The sequence below is a fragment of the Silene latifolia genome, chromosome 5 (genome assembly GCF_048544455.1).
Source record: "Silene latifolia isolate original U9 population chromosome 5, ASM4854445v1, whole genome shotgun sequence".
Lineage (NCBI taxonomy): Eukaryota > Viridiplantae > Streptophyta > Magnoliopsida > Caryophyllales > Caryophyllaceae > Silene > Silene latifolia.
Window position 1 is genome coordinate 67,699,382 of NC_133530.1, and position 17,250 is coordinate 67,716,631.

Here is a 17,250-nt window from a genome sequence, read left to right on the forward strand (position 1 = left end):
TAATCATCCCAGCGCTCATAGGTGTATTAGGCATATTCTTTTTCCCAGGCCCCAGAGTACCTACACCATCATCCGGTTCCTCTACCATAACCCTAGCAGCTTCCAAAGCATCTGATTCAGCCCTTGCCGCTTCCAACTCAGCTAGCTTACGCTTCTCAAGCAAAATAGGCAGTAAAGGTGCCTTTGCCTTTGTAAAATCATCAACCAAATCCAACAACTGTTTCCTAATTTTGTTGATATCGGCTAAAACCAAGATGGCAGCTATCTCAGCTCTATATATGATCCTTTTCAATGGGTCATGCAACTCTGATTTGAACAACTTCCCAACATAAAACTTCATATGAATCATGACAAAAACACCACAATCCAAATTCTGGGACCTTTCCGATTTCCACCCAAAAGCCACATTTACAAATTTGAAATTGCAGACCTCACGGCCTCTTTCAAAATCTTTCTCGACAAGAAAACTACCAAATATTTCAACATGGTTACATTTTTAAATCAAAATTCATCACTCAAGAACAAAAAACATAACTAAAAGAAGTAGATGAAAACAAAAACTTATAATAAGGTACATACAATAGAGTTGGTAGCCAACACCCAGATACTATCTTCAAAATCATCATATACACGATTGTCAAGATAGTCCACAGTCTTCCCCACAAAATTAATAACAACACAGAAAAAATGATCTCCAAAATGAACAGGGATAAAAACCTGGCATGATAAAACAGGCGTACATAAACCTTTGTTGTTCTCAACGATAAAATAATCAACAGAATAAAGAAAGAAGAGAAAGAGGATTGGAAAAATTACCAAATCGGCACCAATGTCAAGAGAACCTTGGCTGTTCTCAATGATAGTGTCCCAAGCATTACAAATTTCCTTTCTGTATAAATCTTTCTCATCATCAGCAGCTTTGATAAGGTTAAACAAAGAAGCCTATGAAAAATATTACCACACTATAAGAGAAAATGAAGTATTACAATTGAAAAAACATGGTTAACTGAATACAATAATTACTATTCTGCTTTACAATAACTATCATTATACAATACAATCACCTCTATAAAATTTAAAATAATAAATCACAAAAATAAAAACACAATAACAGCTTCATTATAATACAATAACCACACTAATATAATGAAATAATAAAAATAAAATAACAAAAACAAAAACAGAAGAATAGGAAAACTTGTTTAGCTGAATAAAATAACAGCTAACATGCTTTACAATAATCAAGTAACTACAATAGAATAACTGTCATAACCATTGTAAATTTACTGATATAGAAATATATAAAAAAAAAATTTCACATACCGAATGACTTGTACAAAAAAAATTTCTTGTGGGGGATAACCCTTTTCCCAGCCTTGACCAACATGTCATTAAGTAAAAATGACCAGCAATCAATCACGTTCGATGTGATCATAGTCTTAGCAGACAGTGAAATAATGTCATCTCAAGTGAACATGTTGTGAAATGAAAACACAACCAAATCCTCCCTGCCACATTGAAACAAAATATATAGTAAAAACAAAAACACAAACAACAATAAAAGCTTTTAAAAAATAGATATAATAGCAAAAAAAAAAAGAGAGGAAACGAAAAACATATAATGCTTACCCAATTCGTAGGTCATGATCGTGCAGAAAACAATAATCAAGTACAGTCTTCCTCCGCATTAAAGTAGGAGCAAAAAGCTCCTTGTACTCACAAAAATAAACAGACACTACAACTGCATCAGGATCGGGTGATTCACAATCTAAATCACACCCTATACCACAATTCCCAAAAAACGTATGCTCAGACATAACGTCTGAATGCATCAGGTAAGCATTTATAACAGAACTATCTTGCATTCTAGCCCCTACAAAAGCCTCGTTGACAACTTTGTTAACAACGTCATCCACACTACTCAGGTGCACAACTTCATTCTCAACATCAATATTATCAATGCCGTCATTAGTTGGCACCTCCTCATTCGGTTTCTCAACCGCTACATCAGGGATCTTATTTTTACCTTTCTCCCGAGAATAAACCACCTTATATTTTTCTGCATCAAATGCTAAACCCCCATTCCTTTCATGTTTCCCCTTTTCATGCTCCTTGCAAAACCTTTCATACAACGACAGTTTACTTCCCGCCTGTTTCATTTCCTCAGCTTTTTCAAAAATAAAATTAAAATATTTAGTGAACAAAGAATCATCGTCACTAATGAAAGCAGGAGTCAAAGAAACTGAAGTGGCAGTAGAAGAATCTTCAACTGTTGAAGAACCACACTCCTTTCCCATCGCTTCCTTCCATTGCGTGTACAAATGGAGAAATATCTCAACATCCCTCTTCATCATCAAAAGATGTGCTTGGGAAACCTAAGAAAAACAAAAAGAATGAAAGAATAGTTATACTAAGTCTTTACAATAATTATACTAAGTCTTTACAATAATTGATAAAAATAACTGCTACAAAGCTTTAAAATAACTACACTACACCTTTACAATAACTACAAAAATGATGGGAAGAATGATTGGAACTTACATCGCTGACCTTTGCTCGAATAACATCATCGATATCAAAACGATCAGCGAGTTCCAGATACTTTTTCCCAGGTTCAGGTTTATCAACAACGACTGCACATACCTCAGCAGCTTTTGCTTCTCTTAAGCGTTTGCAGACAGGATAGACACCATTGACATATTCCACATTCCCTAATGAACCAGAATTGAGCTCTAAAGTACCCCTACTAATAAAAGACTTCTCATCCCAGTGCTTGATAAGAGGAGTCTCAAAAGACATTGTATATTCCTTAAAACGCATACGATGGAAGTATGCCACCATAACAACAAGTATGCAACCACGCAAAGTAGACGACCCAGTTCTACACCGCTCAACACCTTCGACTAATTTATCAAACACATACCCACACCAATCCAAATGGTGGATACGTGAAACATCTTGCACCGCTTTAAGAATTGAAAAGTCAATTCCATAATTTGAAGGGGGGGCAAGGACAATGGACATAGCATAAAGCACAAACAGCCTCCGAAATTCATCTCCCCCATCATCCCCCATAGCAGTAATTGCATTATAAACAGCAGGGATAGTAACATAATTTGTCCCTTCTACATTAAACTTCTTCCGGAACTCAGCTTTCAACGTTTCTTGTGAAGACAATAAACTATGTCCAGTGTAAACAACCTCAACCTTATCACCACCATTTGGCAATCCAAAAACATCATACACATCATCTTTTGACGAAAAAATTTGACATCTCTTGCTTGAAAAATATAAGCAGTTGCATTAAAGTGTTTTATAAACAATGGTATAACACCCAATGGCAAACTGTTCACTTTAAAATCAAGCAAACCACCAAATCCGATCTCAATGACAGCCTTTCGCTGATTTGGACCAAGTTGTTTTACCAGATTAACCAAACCATTAGGACGACAGCTCACTTTAATGTTTGCAGCACTGAAATGAAAAATAAAGCAAAATATAAAAAGAGTGACACATCAAAACAAAGGAGAAATAAACAGAAACTCATAACAGGGGGCATGACACATATACTCACATATTCAATCTTGGAGTTCTAGGAACCTTACTAAGCTTCTTTTTTGGAAAATTTACTTTTGAGCATTTCAAATCAGCTTTATTACCATCTTCAGGCTCCCTATTATGTTTAGGATCCATTTGTTTTTATCACTGAGCAACAGAATACAAAATTATCATAATAAACACAAAAAATATGATAACAACTAATACAATAACTGAGTTTTAATAATACAATAATCGCCTCTGTGATTGGTCAGTCAACCGGTTGACTTATGGCTCGTTGAACCCACCATCAACCAACGTCACAAAATAATTGCCAGAGTTATCAGCTCATGTGGGCAATTAAGGACTAAAAATATAATGTTTGTTCAGTTCACTTTGTGGTGTTCAAAATTGTCGTACATTTCCACATGAAAAACAAAATATATAAATATCAAAACGATGATGTCATATAGAGTACGTAAGGGAATGAATCTAATCCATAACAGAGTACTACAACTTAGGAACACGTTTAATTCCCATGGAATTAACGTGCCCTTCATGCTTATCTTGTCGTAATGGTTTAGTGAGAGGATCTGCTATATTATCATCTGTAGCAATCTTTTCTATCACTACTTCCTTTTGCTCCACGTAATCTCGGATTAGATGAGCTTTCCGTTGTACATGTCTAGACTTGTTGCTAGACTTTGGCTCCTTAGCTTGGAAGATGGCACCACTATTGTCGCAATAGATGGTGATCGGGTCATTCGAACTAGGCACTACAGATAGTCCATGTAAGAATTGACGCATCCATATCGCTTCCTTTGTAGCTTCAGACGCGGCATAGTACTCGGACTCAGTCGTAGAATCTGCTGTAAATGATTTGTTTGGAACCCTTCCAGTGATGCAGCGCCGCCATTAAGAGTAAATACGAATCCAGATCGAGATTTCGAGTCATCTCGATCCGTTTGGAAGCTAGCATCTGCGTAACCGGTTGCGCATAGCTTTTGAGGGCCTCCATAAGTCAATGCCCAATCTTTAGTCCTCCGTAGGTACTTAAGAATGTTCTTGACACCATCCAATGTGATTCACCCGGATCTTTGTTGGAATCGACTTGTCATACTCAATGCATATGCCACGTCCGGACGTGTGCATATCATGGCATACATGATTGATCCTATAGCCGAGGCATAAGGAATCCGTGCCATGCGCTCTTTCTCTTCCGGTGTCTCTGGTGCCTAAGACTTGCTCAAATGCACCCCTGGAGCCATAGGAAGAAACCCCTTTTTGGAGTTAGTCATGCTGAATCTCTCTAGGACTTTGTCTATGTAAGACTCCTGACTGAGAGATAACATCCGACGTGATCTATCTCGATAGATACGGATGCCCAAAATTCTTTGTGCCTCACCCAGATCTTTCATCTAGAAATGGTTTTTCAACCATACTTTCACCGAAGTTAAGAGAGGTATGTCATTCCCAATCAGGAGTATGTCGTCAACATACAATATTAGGAAGACAATCTTGCTCCCATTCGACTTGATATATAGACATGGTTCCTCGACCGATCGAGTGAATCCATTTTCTTTTATCACTTGGTCGAAGCGATGATTCCAACTCCGAGATGCTTGCTTAAGTCCATAAATGGAACGCTTAAGTTTGCATACTTTCTTAGGATGTTCAGGATCGATGAAACCTTCGGGTTGTACCATGTACAACTCTTCCTCCAAAAAGCCGTTTAAGAAGGCGGTTTTCACGTCCATTTGCCAAATTTCATAGTCATGAAAAGCGGCAATCGCTAAGATAATCCGAATGGAACGCAGCATGACTACGGGTGCAAAAATTTCATCGTAGTGCAAACCTGGCACTTGGGTGAAACCTTTAGCAACTAGTCGTGCTTTGTAGATATCTTGTTGACCTTCCACAGAATGCTTTATCTTGTAAAGCCATTTGCATTGAAGGGGACGAACCTTAGCAGGTAAGTCAACAAGATCCCACACGTTGTTCTCATACATGGAGTCCATCTCGGATTGCATGGCCTCAAGCCATAGCTTTGAGTCAGAACTAGTCATGGCACCTTTATAGGTTGCGGGTTCACTACTCGTTAAGAGTAGAATGTCATCTATGTCATGTTCCTCGACCATACCAATGTATCTGTCCTGGAGGAATAGAGACTCTTCCCGACCTTCTAGGTTCCTCGGGAATATTTACTGGCACTGGGATTGAAGGAATTGGTTCCTCCAATGGTTGCTCGGTATTTGGTTCTGGAATCTCCGACAGTTCGAAGGTTCTATCACTCTTTGCATTCTCGAGAAATTCCTTCTCTAAGAATGTCGACCGCCGCAACAAAAACGCGTTGTTCGGTTGGCGAATAGAAGTAATGACCAAGTGTTCCTTTAGGATAACCTATAAAGTATGTCTTGATCGATCGCATCCGAGCTTATCCTCGTGTCTCCACTTGACATAAGCCTCGCAGCCCCAAACCCGTATAAAGGACAAGTTAGGGACCGTTCCTTTCCATAGTTCATATGGAGTCTTGTCAATGACTTTAGACGGACTTCGATTAAGTATTAGAGCGGTGACGAGAAGAGCATAACCCCATAATGAATCGGGTAATACCGTGTGACTCATCATGGATCGAACCATATCAAGTAGAGTTCGATTTCTCCGTTCGGACACACCATTCAACTGAGGTGTTCCGGTGGAGTTCACCGTAAGGCAATCCCATAGTCCTTAAGGTGTTGATCAAACTCGTGAGAAAGATACTCGCCACCACGATCCGAACGCAGTGTTTTAATCTTTCTACCCAAAGAGGTTCTGCCCTGTTCGGTACTCTTTGAATTTCTCAAAGGATTCACTTTTGTGCTTCATTAAGTAGACATAGCCATATCTACTTAAATCGTCCGTGAAAGTGATGAAATACCTATAGCCTTCTCGTGCGGTGATTGACATAGGTCCACACACATCCGTATGTATGAGTCCTAATAGGTCAGCAGCGCGCATTCCAACACCTTTGAAGGAAATACGAGTCATCTTACCGATGAGACATGATTCACACGTGCCAAATGATTGAAAATCAAAGGCCGAGATAGCTCCATTTTTGATGAGTTGTTTTACGCGTTTCTCATTAATGTGTCCCATACGGCAGTGCCATAGATACGTTTGATCTTTGTCACCAACCTTTAACTTTTTATTCATTACGTGTAATATTTCGGTGGTCCGATCTAAAACATAAATTCCATTCATGGAGATCGCCTTGCCAGTAAATCATATCGTGTAATGAGAAAATGCAAGAATTATTCTCTATTACAAATGAAAATCCAAGTTTGTCAAGTGCGTAAACCGAAATAATGTTTTTCGAAAGACTGGGTACATAATAGCGATTATATAAAGATAACTCAAATCCGCTAGGAAGCTGGATCACATATGTTCCCCTTGAGACGGCAGCCACTCGTGCGCCATTCCCAACACGCAGGTCCACCTCACCCTTTACGAGAGGTTCGATGTTTTTGGAGCCCCGCACATGATTACAGAGATGAGAACCACAACCAAGTATCTAGTACCCAAGTTCCGTAACTTGCGTGGTTAATCTCAATCATATGAATAAAAGTAGAAGAGGAAGAAAACATACCAACAGGTTTAACGCGACCTGCCTTTATGTCCTCATGGTATACGGGACATGTACGCCTCCAATGCCCAGTCTTGTGGCAATGGTGACACTCCATGTTACCATCCTTGCTCTTTGTCGTGCCTGATGAGGTGCTCGACTCACCAGGCCCACTCTTGCCTCGAACTCGACTTCTTAAACTTCGCCTTACCTACTGCTAGGTCCGCTTTAGCTTTGCCCTTACCCTTGCCCTTGTTTGACACAACGAGAACATCCTGTTTCATACTCCCACTGAACTTCATGTCCTTCTCGGTCTGTACGAGAAGAGAGTGCAGTTCATGGGGACTTTTCTTCAAATCATTCATATAGTAATTCGCTCTAAAGAGCGCAAAACCATCGTGGAGTGAATGAAGCATACGGTCAATAACAATGTTCTCGCTGATCTTACAATCAAGCGTCTCCAGTTTCTCGACATTCTCAATCATGCTGAGAATGTGTGGGCTAACTGGTTGGCCCTTCTGGAGTCTCGCATCAAAGAAGCGAGTGGTATGCTCATAGGTCACGATTCTCGGTGCTTTCGAGAATTCCTTAGTGAGCGTGGTGAAAATCTTGTTTGCACCATGGGCTATGAAGCGTTTCTGCAAATTGGGTTCCATTGCAAAAATGAGTACGTTTTTAATCGCACCCGCTTCCATACAGAAATCGTTAAACTTGGCGATCTCATTAGCTCTAGCCGTGGGACCTGGGTTTGGCGGGATGGGCTCAATTAGATATTTGAGCTTTCCGTCAGCAGCGGCAGCATTCCGTAATGCCGCCTCCCAGTCCGCGAAGTTTGATCCATCATTCTTCAGTCGAGTAGACTGATTCATCTGATTCATGAAGATCTGAAGCCAGGACTCACGGTCCAATGTGGCACTTGGCATTGGGTCGTTAGTAGGACCAGCCATTTAGTTATAGCAGTTTGAAAATTCGTGTTCTACACTGAAAAGGAAAGAAAAACAAAAACGAAATAAGCAACTCATCGAGGTGATTTAAGTCTATTTAAAATGTATTTTAACGTGTAGACTCAAGCACTTGCATAATTGATCTTCCTCAAGAATGATACAAGTGATCCCGAGACTCAATTTCCGTAAATTGATAAGCCAACTGTTTAGCTAATTCTTCCGTAAGAACTCTTGGTCGATAGATTTCCGTAAATCCTATCTATAGTCCACCATAATCACAGGATCGTACGAGTGACCATAGTGTTGAGATAAAATAGGTCAATCGGTTCCAACTTACCCGACGTAGAAGGGGTCATATTATGCCTACCGACGAAGAAGGGACTCATTGGAGTTTGACCTATAAAGACCGTTCTCAATTTTAGTTTATACGAGGAAGATCCCATCAGCTTAATTATAATTCATATTAAGTGAACGAATAACTAGCGTCTGCGTGAATGAATTAATTTAGGTGATGGCTTAGCATAGATCGTGTGACATGAGAATGTCAAAGAAAACTAACTCGTGACCTCTATATGTGTCAGTTTTCATGCAATAATTAGGTGGTTTGGTTTTAGGCGAAATATGATGCAAATTATCGTTACGAAAAAAATAAATAAATGAATGCAATACGTAAATAAAATTCCTAGTGTGGCCTATCCTAATAAAATAAAACATAAAACAAGTTTGGAATCCACCGTTGGACCCGAGAAGCTTGTCTTGATGTTCCATCTTGATTCATGTAGCGGGAGTGAGCATCTGATTCTCCATCTTTGGTCTTCTCAAAAATTACAATTAAAAATTACAAGATATAAACCTATTTACATTCTAATTAAAAACTGTAATTACAAGTGAAAAATCCAAAACGGAGATACGAGATCTCAAAATACAACCAAGACCGTGTTCCATCATTACGGTAACACGTTCTACTAAGGCCACACTAAGTTACAACCGTTTGTAAAATAAATAAATAAGTAATAAAAGCATTCAAAAACATTCATAATTAACGATAAATAAAATGCATCAACTAAAACAAATTTATTCGTGACATAATTCCGTAATTATGTTAAATTTATCCAAACCACCTTTTAACGATTAAAATTTATGTGATAAACCGCTTCTATCAATTTCATTTTAATCTATTACAATCCGTTACTTTAAATACGCTTTAAAATAACTATATGGTACGTGTGTGAACCGTTTCACAATCATAGCGAGTGTACAATATCCGTATAAAGTACATATTAAGGCCAAAAGAAAAATTAAAACAAAGAGAATAAATTTTCAAAGCTGCCAGAACAAAAAATCCCTCGATCCAGGGACAAAAGTGCTCGATCGAGGAACAAAAGGGCTCGATCGACTGAACTGCAAGTCGATCGAGAGGTATGCTAATCGAAAGTACTCGATCGACAAGATCGGAGGTCGATCGAGGGCTTTTTATCAAAATCTGCTTTCGATCGAGTACGAGGACTTCTCGATCGAGCAGTGGGGTTTTGAAAATGGTCGATCGAGTACAGCCATTACTCGATCGAGTGAAAAACATTTCAGAATAGCTCTCGATCGAGTCGAATTACGCTCGATCGAGTGCAAACATGGCTGAAAACAGGAAACCCTCGTGAAAATGATTTGTGAAACAAAACCAATTGCAAAAATGATCTAAAGACGCATAAAATCAATTCTACAATTGACAAAACTTGACATATTGTTATAATCTCCGTATAAAATAACAATATGTAAAAGAACAAATCGAAAACGAAAACAAAAACAGCCGCAATACACGATTGGCCGCACGGTTTTCAAGACAGAAAATCGTTTCAAGATCGATTTTATGAAAAATCACAATGAAAAATTACGTGGCCTCGCTCTGATACCACTTGTAGGGTAATATCCGTATAAGACCCTTTAAATTTAAGGATTATAACGTAAATTTAACATGTGAAATATTGTCATAAACGAAAAACAACAATGAAACGATAAAGAATATGAATCAACCTCGGGTCCTTTGTAGTGCGGCGTAAAGAACAGAAATCAACAGAGATTTCCTCCTAATTGTTGCACCCAAGACCGTCTGAGACTATGCCCTTGTGCTAGAAATGCTTTCTAATTGACTTGCAATATTGAGAAAGCTATTGTGAGTTTTGTCGATGTGAGATCTAGGAATTTCAGAGAAAATTGCACTGAAACCCTAATTCTTTTTCACTAATGATGATTCGCTCAACCAGAAGGAGAAGGCTCTCCTTTTTGTTCTTCTAATTCGGCCAAAACGAGAGCCCTTATGGGAAGTGGGCTTCCACTTCCTCTTAATTTTAGCTCGTAGTCCGGTTCGTCAAATGCTAAAATGTATATGACGGGTTTTTATTATAAACTGTCATCGGTTATCGGTTATTAATACATCGACTAATAACACTGATTAGTTGAAGTATTAATACATGTCCGACAAAGACAATATAGTATAATTAATTTATTCAATATACATTAATCGAATATAAATCGTTTATATTCAATTTACGAATTAACTGTTTAATTCGCCTTAGCCCATTTTATTTAATCCGTATTAAATATAATATCTCAACATCACATTTTGACTAATTACTAGTCAAATAACTCGGACTAATGGTTAGTCAAAATTTGGCATCAACATGATTGTATTTTCATCTTTTGTCACATCTCTCAAACGTATCCTATAGGTGTGACTTTTAGGGACCAGTTGATCACCGCCATCTGTATGACAATAACGTCAAACTTATCTAGCAAGCCAACCGTTATTGATAAACGTGGATCAACTGATAATAATACCAAAAGTATGCCCTTTGATCCTTTTAGAGATTTATAAGTCCTTTCACTAACTGTTAAGGACACCAACCCCAACAAATTTGACATCTCTTGCTTGAAAAATATAAGCAGTTGCATTAAAGTGTTTTATAAACAATGGTATAACACCCAATGGCAAACTGTTCACTTTAAAATCAAGCAAACCACCAAATCCGATCTCAATGACAGCCTTTCGCTGATTTGGACCAAGTTGTTTTACCAGATTAACCAAACCATTAGACGACAACTCACTGAAATGGAAAATCAAGCAAAATATAAAAAGAGTGACACATCAAAACAAAGGAGAAATAAACAGAAACTCATAACAGGGGGCAGGACACATATACTCACATATTCAATCTTGGAGTTCTAGGAACCTTACTAAGCTTCTTTTTTGGAAAATTTACTTTTGAGCATTTCAAATCAGCTTTATTACCATCTTCAGGCTCCCTATTACGTTTAGGATCCATTTGTTTTTATCGAGCAATGAATACAAAATTATCATAATAAACACAAAAAATATGATAACAACTAATACAATAACTGAGTTTTAATAATACAATAATCAGGATACAGTAATACAATAACTGGACTTGACTAAAATGATAACTAAATAATACTATGTATAGAATAACTAAATTACTATATTACAATAACTATCCCAATACATTACAATAATAAATATCACTATATTACAATAACAACATCAATATATTACAATAACAAACTTTTCATATTAAAATAACTGGACTTGACTAAAAGCTGACTTTAAAACACTAACCAAAGATCAATAACTAAAATAATACTCATTACAATAACTGATTTTCTAAATTACAATAACTACCACAAATACATTACAATAACAACATCAATATATTACAATAACAAAAATAATTCCAAACACACACACACACACACACACACACATTATGTTCATTAGAATGTACAGGAATTCACGACAAAAAGAAAAACCTCAACAAAAGATACAAAAATGAAAAAATGAATTACGAAACCCTAAATTATGCGAAAACAATGAAAAAATTTAATTTAACAACAAAAACACAACAAATTAAACTATATACTAAACAAAATGAAGAATAAACACAGAAAACACAAGAAAATCAAGTAGAAAACAAGAAGAGGACAAATGCAAAATCAATGGAAAAATTTTGTTCAGTTCATTGATTACCTGTTGAGAAGCACGAACGAATTGAGAACAATGATTTATGAGAGAAAACAACGATAATGAAGTAGAAGGACGAACAAATTGAGAACAATAACTGACAACATCGAAGATGAAGAACAACGAACAAAAATGGAGAACGCAGTTGAATTTTGAGAGGCAAAATATGAGAGAGAGAGAGAGAGAGAGAGAGAGAGAGAGTAGAAATTGACGAGAAAATGGGGGAAAAAAAGAAGTTCAACTGTCAAAAATTTGGTTTATATATGAGATGTAAAATTAAATCTCAGCCACATATCTTATGTTAGATGAATGGTCCAGATTTAGAGGAGTAACTCACGAAAAGTGCCCTAACTCATTTGATCCTATATATATATATATATATATATATATATATATATATATATATATATATATATATATATATATATATATATATAGTAATAAGATCAACTAAGTCCTCCTTTTACATGTGAGTCCATAGGTTCCATTGTCTACCCTTAGATCATGTGTTTGAATGGCTTAGATTAAAAGTAAAAAGCAACTATTAATATTATTCTAATGACTAAAACAATTACCTCTCTCATCCTACCTCTCATAGGCTATGAGCATGCATGCAGGTTGTCAATCAAACATCATACACGTCCCACTGCCTTCCCCCCATTTCTCATTTCACTCAATTATTCAAAATTAAATTTCCCCTAAAATATTTTCCCCAAATTAAACCCCAATAATATCATCCGTCTAAGAAAGAAACTGCTCTCAAAATCTCCCAATTCTATCGCTTTTTTGTTACCTTATTATCGGTTTCTTCTCCATTTTCTTCACTCACTTGCAAACTGCCATTTTCGACCTTTTTCGTCCATTTTCTTCACTCACTTGTAGTTTATAAAGGTAATTTATTTTTTGGTTTTTGGAGTTTTATTATTTTTTCTCTTCATTTATTTTGATTAGGCGTTTTTTTTAATTTATTGGGCATTGTTATGTAATTGCCATTCGTCATTGTTGTTGTACTATTCTATTTGATCACTGTATTGGCTTACTTCATTTTGATTACCCAGTTATTTTTAGCACATTTAGGACATTTAATTATTTATTTTAGCACATACAAACACTGTGTTATGTTGTACTATTCCATTGAAGCACAAGCATGCAGATTTTTAACCTTTGATGTTAATTGAGATTACCCAGATATTTTAGCACTTTTTGATTGTTATGTTCATATTCATTCAGATTACCCAGAGTTTTTTGAAAAATCACACTTTTGTTGCTTACAATTACTCTTTCTCTATTAAAATTACAGTTTTGCCGCTCAAAATCACATTTTTTGTCAAAATTACACTTTTGATGATTAAAATTACACTTTTGTATGTTAAAATTACACTTTTAACCGTTAAAATTACACTTGTATCTATTAAAATTATACTTTTGTTGCTTAAAATTTCACTTTTCTGTTAAAATAACACTTTATTTTGTTAGAATTACACTTTATGCTACTACAATTACACTTTTTTTTGTTAAAATTACACTGTTGTCTGTTAAAATAACACTTTATTTTGTTAGAATTACACTTTTATCTGCTAAAATTACACTTTCTTTTGTTAGAATTACACTTTTGTCTGTTAAAATTACACATTCTTTTGTTAGAATTACACTTTTGTCTTCTAAAATTACACTTTATGCTGCTACAATTACACTTTATTTTGTTATAATTACACTTTATGCTGCTACAATTACACTTTATTTTGTTAGAATTACACTTTTGTCTGCTAAAATTACACTTTATGCTGCTACAATTAAACTTTTTTTTTGTTAAAATTACACTTTTGTCTTTTAAAATTACAATTTATATTTTGTGTTATGTAAGGCCTATCTGTCACATTGTTAATTAATTTTTGTAATTTTAACAGATGTCAGATCACGATGAGGCTAAAGCAGCCAAGACCAAAAAAAGCAAAGGTGTCTGTCAAGTGCCGACCGAAGCAGCTTGTTGAGCTGGTTGAAAAGCTTAATGATGCCCAGCGAGACGCGGTACAGAGGATTGGTTTTGGTGGTATTTTGGAGCTTAAGCTCAAAACATATCCAATGGGTCATGTTAAAGATTTTCTCAAAGCATTCAGCGACGAGTCGTATATTTTTCGGGCCTCTAAAGATAAGGAGGTCATGGTCACCAAGCATGACGTGTATGACTGTTTTATGTTACCACTTGGTCCTAAAACAGTTGATCTAGTACCTACGGGCCGCTAAAAGGATTCTCAAGCGCCGGAGAACAAGCAATTGAAAGACAAATGGCGGAAAGCGTACAACATAAAAGGGGTTAACGAAGGGGTTAATTTAAGAATTGTCTTCCAAGATATCTTAAAAAAAAAATACAAAAACGGAGGTCCTCAATTCTGCAGGCTGTGTGTTCTGCTCACCATGTCATCATTCCTAACTCCAACTTCATACAGCGGGATTGACTTCAAGCTTTTGAGAGCCGTTGAAGATGTGAAGGCTATTACGCAGTGCGATTGGTGTAGTTATGTCCTGGAAAATTTGGTGAAGGCCGCGGCAACTATTGGTGAAAATAAACAGACCCTACTCGGTTGTATCCCCTTCTTAATGATTACGTACTTTCAACGTTTCGATTTCCGTGGTAAGAGTTGTCCCCACAGCCTCCCTCTTATTAAGCACTGGGATCGGCAGACGCTCTCTGAAAGATTACATGGTGAGCTTGACAAGAACCGTTTGGGTCGGCAAAATTGGTCCTTGGTCAAGTATCCTCGGTGCCTTCAAAAGGAAGTGTTAAGCATTGGTGGTGTGCCTAATGATAGCAAAGTGTTGGCCATTGGCAATGTGGTTACTGATGCGGCATTACAACTGCCTTCAACTTCAGACAGGAAGAAGTTCATCGAGATTGAACTCCCATCTGGTTTGATGATGACGAGGAGTTGAAAGCTCGGGCTGTAGATGTAAGTGTTATTTGTTCATTTGTCAAATCTAATTTAACATGTTTTAAAGTTACTCTTTCTTTCACTACAATTACACTACGATTATAATAGCGATATTAATCAGTAGTTGCTGAAATTACACGGTTGTCAGTTAAAATTACACTTTTATGAGTTAAAATTACACTTTTTAAAGTTAAAATTAACATTTGTCCGTTAAAATTACACTTTTTAATGTTAAAATTATACTTTTGTATGTTACAATTACAGTTTTGTCCGTTAAAATTATACTTTTTAAAGTTAAAATTATACTTTTGTATGTTACAAACTTACAATTACACTTTTGTCCGTTGAAATTATACCTTTGTCCGTTAGAATTACACTTTTTAAAGTTAAAATTATACTTTTTAAAGTACACTGTTGTTCTTTTTTTAAGTGTAGGATGTGCATGAGCTTTATTTTAAGATGCAAAGGAATGCTACTGTCTTCTATTCATGGTATGCAGATGCAGGCATGACGCTCAAAAGGTTAACACGAGGTCTGAACTATTCTAGTGACCCTGTCGCTACACAATGCACGCAATCATTCTTTCAAAGCCAAAGGATGAAGGATTATGCTGTGGAAATGCAGGAGATAGCTGAACGAATAAATGATTTCGTGAAATCAGCGCCTGTGCTGCAACAAAGTTCAGGTGTTCAGGAGTAGAATGAGGAGGTAGATGATGAGGGATACGAGCAGCAGGGTGGTGATGATGATGAAGAGGAGCACGATGGTGATGAGGATGAGAGAGAGGAGGAGGATAGTGATGATGTGGAGGATGAGGAAGATGGTGAGTTTGTGAAGGATGATGGATACGAGCATGAGAAAGAGGTTAGTGTAGATGTTGGTAGAGACCTCGAAGGCGGGGTAGCCGCCTCACTTGATTGCGATGAACTAGCCAGTGATAAAGCACGTGAGGTGTCTACAAAACAGATAATGGAGGCGGTGCAATTTTACAACACGGCTGAATTTAAGGAAGTTGGTAACAGAGAGGATGACAGTAACGACACCCATCTGGACTTTGGTAATGCTCGGAAAATTTTTGTCATTTACAAAAGGAGGAGGGTAGTGGTGAAGGAGGTGGTCGTTGGCGAACCATATACATTTGACCGGGAAATTCTTGAAGAGTATTATTCAAAAGAAGAGGTTGATGATGCTGAGAAGAAGTTCTACGCGCGGAAGGCTGCTGCAAAGGAATAAGAGCAGACTATGGAAATGGAGGTGCCTGTTGTTGGGGAACTTCAGATAGCTGATAAGAAAATTGAGGAGGATGAGCCCACCGACGCTGATCCAACTGTAACTCAGTTCCTAATTTCGACCGCTGAAATTAATGAAGCAGAGCGCCGAGCTGAAATGCCGGCCAGAGAAGCTCAAGGAATTGGAGAGGTACCAGATTGTTCGAACATGTCTGCTGATGGTACGGGAACGGTTGTCCATGTGACTGAAGATGTGAATGCCGAGACGGACAAGGATGATGACCAGGGTAAGAAGGGTAATGCTGAGCTTAGCCTCCAATGTGCAAGTACAACATTGTGTACTGCAAAATTAGACGATGTTGTACAAGCGGAGAATAAATCTTTGGAATTTATAGGGCCTGATGCTGGGGAGTCTGAAAAGGCGGAAAATGCGTTGGTGAAAGCTCAGAACAAAGAATTCCCCCCCCCCCTCCCCCCCGTCACTCAGTTCCTTTTCACGACTGCTGAGCTTACTGAAGCAGAGCGCGCAGCCGAACAGGTCTCAGCAGAAACTCAACGTTCTCTAGAGGGGCCCGGAAACGGCGCATGTGCCATGACTGATGAGCGGTTGTTAAAGGGTAACGAGGTGCCAGAATGTGTATATGCGTTGCAGGCAAGGGATTTTATGGACGTAGAATGGACAAGTACCGTCTTTTCTAGTGCGGAAGTAAACGCTCTGTTTGAGGAGGCCCCAACATCTGGGGATGCTGAAAATCAGCCAGGGTGGAAGAATGGTGAGCCAAATGTGGATGCAAGTTCTCAGAAAGTGGTGGAGAAGGTTTTGGATGGGGCTGCACTGAAGGATCACGGAGGTAATCCATTGACCTTTAGAGTTTTGAAGTGCCATGGATGAAGTTATATTTCTTTCTGTCAAAATTAAAATTTTGATGATTAAAATTACACTTTTGATGATTAAAATTACACTTTTGTTGATTAAAAT